Raw genomic sequence first — 5631 nt, forward strand, 5'->3', positions numbered from 1 at the left:
ACTAACTATTACTTTGCCAATGTATATCATTATTGTCCAATTTACCAGGCATATTGACCCACGAAAGGATCTCGCATTTTAATAAATCAAAACAATAATAATATACACAGCTAATAATAATTATATCAAGATTAAGAGTATAAGTACATTTAATGGCTAGAGAATTTATTTTATTAAGTCAGTATAAAATACTTATCTCTACTTGGTCCGTTCAATACATACAAAATGTACTGGCACAAGAAATTGGAATTAAACCATTCCCACAATCAAGATAAATTATATTTAATCTTGTACTACAATCATTCATGATGGTTTGTCCAATTCCATCATTAGATTGTGAACATGATCTTTATACTTATAAGAACCGATGATTATAAGCTAAACTCTATACACTAAATCATCTACTATATAAATAAAGGGTACAAACGAATATATGATCTATTTAAAACTTTATTAAAATTGAATAAACAATTATTCCATAATAAATACTATATCCAAACCAAGATACATAGTTAATAGTATATATCCCAACAAATTATAGTACTGTTTAGAGCTCTAGCATCATAATATGATGCTAACCTAGTCACTAGTATAATTAATCGTGGTTGAGTGGTTGAAAAACTTGTTGAAGCTTAGAGAACAAGGCTTTGTTTTCCTGATGTAGAAGAAGAGCTTTCTTGCGCAACTTTTCATTCTCTTCAATTATGGTTTTGTTCTCTTTGTAGAGCTTTAAGTTCTTCATCTTCATTGCTTTCTTCAATTTCCTCAACTTTGCTCTTTCCTTTGCTTCGTTCGATAATCTCCCACCATTCCTACATATTATAAATCAACTCAAATGTCAATTCTTTTACTTCAAACATTAAAACAGCTCTTTTCTTAACACAAATTAATATCAATTGCATAGTGAAGATAAGCGTTATTTAGTTCCTTTAAGATGAAAAAATATTATTTAAGTTGTATATACTAACAATATTGTAAATAATTTGTAAATTATTAGTGCAACTTGTAATTGGTTATAGCAGGTCATGACTATATTTTAAGTGCATATCATGCTTGTTATGAAGAGTGTTATCCGTAATTATAAATCAACTTAACCTTAACCGGACGACATAAAAGATTTGTAGATGCATAAAATTTAAACTTTTGCTACTAACCTTCTTAGCTTAAGCACATGTATCTTGGCTGTTTTAGATAACTGTGATCTGTGGAAATCAGTGTAGCAAGAGGGCTGAAATGGCTCTAACTGTGATGTTGCATGGCACATTTTGATTTTCAGTAAGAGAAATGGGAAACCAAAAGATCAGAAAAAGGAGAGGGTCTTAAAAGGGATTATGTGGTTATATATATATTCAAGTTTAAGCAGAGAAAAAAGTGCAAGAGAATGGTTACAACTTATAGCGAGGAAAAAGAACTTGAGGGGAAGAAGAGAGGAAGAGGGAGAGTTATATTTTTCCACAGCAATGATGACACAAGGTTCTCATGATTACAAAAGGCCAACAAAGTAGCCAAACCATATCTTAAGAAGAAGGAAGAAAATAAAAGAAAAAAAAGAGAGAAAGAGCAATACAAATAGAATTACTTCAAATGTCGCTTTGGACTTTTCGATAACTGTCTCAGTCCAAGATTCAAATTTGGCACACAGGAAAATAGTCCCAAGACCAAACATAATTGCATTACTGGCTACCACGAGATTTGGTGAGATAATTTGGATTCCTTTATTTCAAATTAGTATAATTTTTTATTCGAGATTTGGGATTAATAGACTTTTTGCTAGAACGCGTTTTACCTTTTTAATAGATTTACTTAGCATAAATAAAAGTAGTCGGTTCAATATAATTCAAATATCAAATGGTTAAATTTTTAAAAAAAAAAAAAAAAAGGATTACTAGCTATATATGCACAACTTGCATGTCACCTTTTTGAAATTTAGGACGTTCCCCCTTTTGGTATCATGATTACACTCCATTATCTAGTCTGCGTTTTACATTGTTTTAGTAAGGAACTGTGGAAAAAGCTAAAGAATTGCATAATTTTCATGTTTTACTAACCCAAAACAAAAGACATGACTATGGAGTATGGTAGAATTTAACGAATTGATGTAACCTTAGATCGAGGCAAAGACTATTTATTTGGTCGAGGCATTCAAAGTCCAAAAGGAAGAAAGAAAAGTTACATTGGGTTGTGGAAGTCATTGCAAATTATTGATTGATTACAAATGAAAAAGTAGTAGTATTGAAAAGAAGATGATAAGGGGAAGGTATCTTATTTGCCCATTACACTTTTCTAGATAACAACAACAATAATATATCATGTATATTCTTGATCCGACAAAAATAATATATACGTAAATCTTATCTTTATAAGTTAATAAAGTAAAATTACAATAATTATAACCGAGAATTACGGAAAGCGAAATACTAACAATAGCCAAAACAAATAAAATGAAAGCAAAGGAACACTTTTAAAGATAATGCCAATAAAATGCCTCGATAAAGTTAGATTTAGTTGTTAAAGAACGCCTTTTGGATTTAATTCCATTTAGTAGTCAAAGATGTACTTTGACTATTGTTTATTAAGGAATATAAGACGACAAAACTTTCCTAAACAAGTTAGATTTACAATATTTGTCACTAGACAAGAAACTGTTACAGATCGATTCACACGTTCTTAAGATTACCAAGAAATTTCACTTTGTTGTCAAAGTTTAGAACTTTTTAACTATTACACCGTCCCATTATAATTATCACTTCAGCTTTTTTTACGCCCATTAAAAAAAAATACAAGGCATAATTTACTGAACTCTATTAAATGTTTTTTGAGTACTATTTCTTTAACTAGTATACATACCTGTACGGTGCGCGAATCGTTTTAATATAAAAAGAGCTGAGAGAATTAATAAAAATAGATGTATATTGCATACTAAATTTATCGACCACATTCAAAAGAATTAAACGAAAAATAAATTAAAAAAAAATATCGAGTTGTCTCTATAGAATTATTGCTTGAGAAAAAAAACAATTAACCTCAAAAAGTTGAATTTCTTCATCCGCGAAAAATCAGTCAACTCATTTTTGCATTATTCTTATTTAGTATTTTTACATTTTCATGTGACATTAATATTAGTTTACTATTTGACGAAATATCATTGGTTAATTTTTAAAGAATAATAAAGATTTTTCTACTCCTGAAAATTTTAATTTATTCAATTTAATTTTATTGCTAAAATTATTCAGGTATTATTTAAATTTGTCAATAATATTTTTGAATATTATTAAAATATTCTCACATTACTTCTATAATATAAATAATTTATTTAAGATCCTATTTTGCTGCTTGAAGTTTTTAAAATTTTTAAAATCATCAAATTTTAATATGTTAAGTAAATTAATTTACTTTATTTGATATATTAACTTACTCCATAATATATATTTCTATAGTTAATTCTTTTAGTTTATGTCCGTAAGTAAGCTTATTTACTCGTTACTTGAAATTATTTCACTGTTCAATATTTTTTAATTTTGATTTTATTGATATTTCAATTACGTGGTATTATCTATTATATGGCTTTTTCTCGCCATAATTAGAAAGACACTTTCTCATCTCAAATTTTAATAAGTCTCATCCTTCTATTTTTTTTTTTTCTCTTTTTTGTTTATTATTACTTGTCATTATTGCATTATTCATTATTTTTTATTTTTACATTTTCATTTGATGTTTTATTAGTTTACCATTTGACGAAATATCCTTTCTTAATATAAAAAAGTATTATACATTCCTAGTCCTGAAAAGATAATTTATTTACTTTAATTTTATTTGTAAATAATATTCGAGTATTATTTAAATTTTTCAATAATATTTTAGATACTCTCACGTTACTTCTATAATATAAATATTTTATTTTATTTTGCTGCTTGAAATTTTTTCAATTTTCAAAGTTATTAAATCTTTAATATCTTAAGTGAATTTTTTTACTTTATTTTATATTTTAACTTATCCCAATATATAAATATTATAATTTCCTTAAAAAATATAGATATTTAAACTTTGAATTTGAATTTAAATATAATTAAATAACTTATTATTAACTAACCTAACTAATTTTATCCTAAAACTACCACGTGTTTTTCTCATATGATGTCATTTGTCATAATCCTAGGTTAGACTTTCTTCCTTTTAATAATAATATAGATAATATAGATAAATATAGAATATAGAATATAGATATGCATACCACATGTCGTTCTCCTACATTGCAACTTGTCATAACCCTAGGCTAGACTTTTTTCCTTCTTTAATGATATATAGAACATAGATATAGATAATAATGATATAGTTAGAAACAATTAACAAATTTAGTTTTGAATCTAAAGTGATAATTATTTTGAATTTTTTTTTGAGCTACAGCAGCAGTTAAAATGGGCCGAAGGGACTAGCTTTCCAAGTTTTAGAAACACTAGCCATTAATTTTTGGGATTTTTTCGTTCCTATACAATATTTGAAACTTATTTACTAAAATTGTTCTAATTTTGTATATTACCAGCCATAAACAAGGATTACTTATAAATTATATACATTCCACCTTAAAAGACCCACAATCCATTATTAGTGACTTCAATCAAGGGAATTAGTTATACCCTTTTTCTTTTTTCTCTCTTCGCTCCCCCTTCTCTCTAAATCGAACTTATATTTAAGGATTTCTGTTTGATAATTATTTCGTGATACATTCGTCAAAGCCATGAGATACTGCTGAAGTTGTCATCTTTTTTTTTTTTAAAAGAGCAGAAATTTAAATTGCAAATAATACAAGCAATAAGTCTCAGTTTTGAACATCAACACCTCTGTATCTAATGATCTCGACACCCAAGTAGTCAACAGACCCTTGGACAGCCACATGAGGCTTTCCAACTTGAACGTGAATAGCAGATACCTGGTGAGGATTGTCGATGCAGTCAGTTGAGCCACAAATTCTATCAGATTTGTAGAGGGCCCTTCCATCACCTCTTTTAGTACTATTTCGTATATATCAGAGTAACTTAGAGTGCCTGATAAGCAGTCAGATTTACCAGCAGCTCGAAGATCCATCCAAGCATCGACATCCACCAGAAACTTCTTACCTAACTCCCTTTCTTCTTGCTTCACTCCACCCAAATCATTCAGTTCTCATCAATATTCAAGTTTTTCCATTCAAACAAATATGAATCAGTGTACATGTATCGATTTGGAATTCATTCTCTACTTTTCTTTCCTTAATAAATCAACTGAGAAAAGAACAATATATGGTACATCAACATACAAATTTAAAATAAATTTTGTAAAAATGTAATGCAAATTTGAATATCTACAACAATATATATAGTAAAAATAAATTTCATACAATTAATTATATATTATACAACTTATTTATAACTTATCTACAACTTTCATACATTATTTCTACCCAGTTAAATACAACTACAATATCATACAACTTAAATATAATTTTTATACAAATTTTATACAATATGTCTTTTGTATATTTTGTATCTGATTTATACATAGTAAAAATAAATTTCATACAACTTATTTACAACTTTCATACATTATTTCTACCCAGTTAAATATAAATACAATATCATATAACTTAAATACAAT

The 5631-nt window shown here is 27.3% G+C and overlaps 1 non-coding gene across 1 annotated transcript; it reads right to left on the reverse strand.

Annotated features, from left to right (window-relative positions):
- Positions 1-243: 243 nt before the first annotated feature.
- LOC107774330 (uncharacterized) lies at positions 244-1357 on the reverse strand. The gene is made up of 2 exons (XR_012703174.1): positions 1155-1357; positions 244-812 (listed from the first exon to the last, which is right to left on the reverse strand). It is a non-coding gene; the product is annotated as an uncharacterized LOC107774330 (transcript).
- Positions 1358-5631: the final 4274 nt, after the last annotated feature.

Source organism: Nicotiana tabacum, chromosome 19 (assembly GCF_000715075.1).
Source record: "Nicotiana tabacum cultivar K326 chromosome 19, ASM71507v2, whole genome shotgun sequence".
Taxonomy (NCBI): domain Eukaryota; kingdom Viridiplantae; phylum Streptophyta; class Magnoliopsida; order Solanales; family Solanaceae; genus Nicotiana; species Nicotiana tabacum.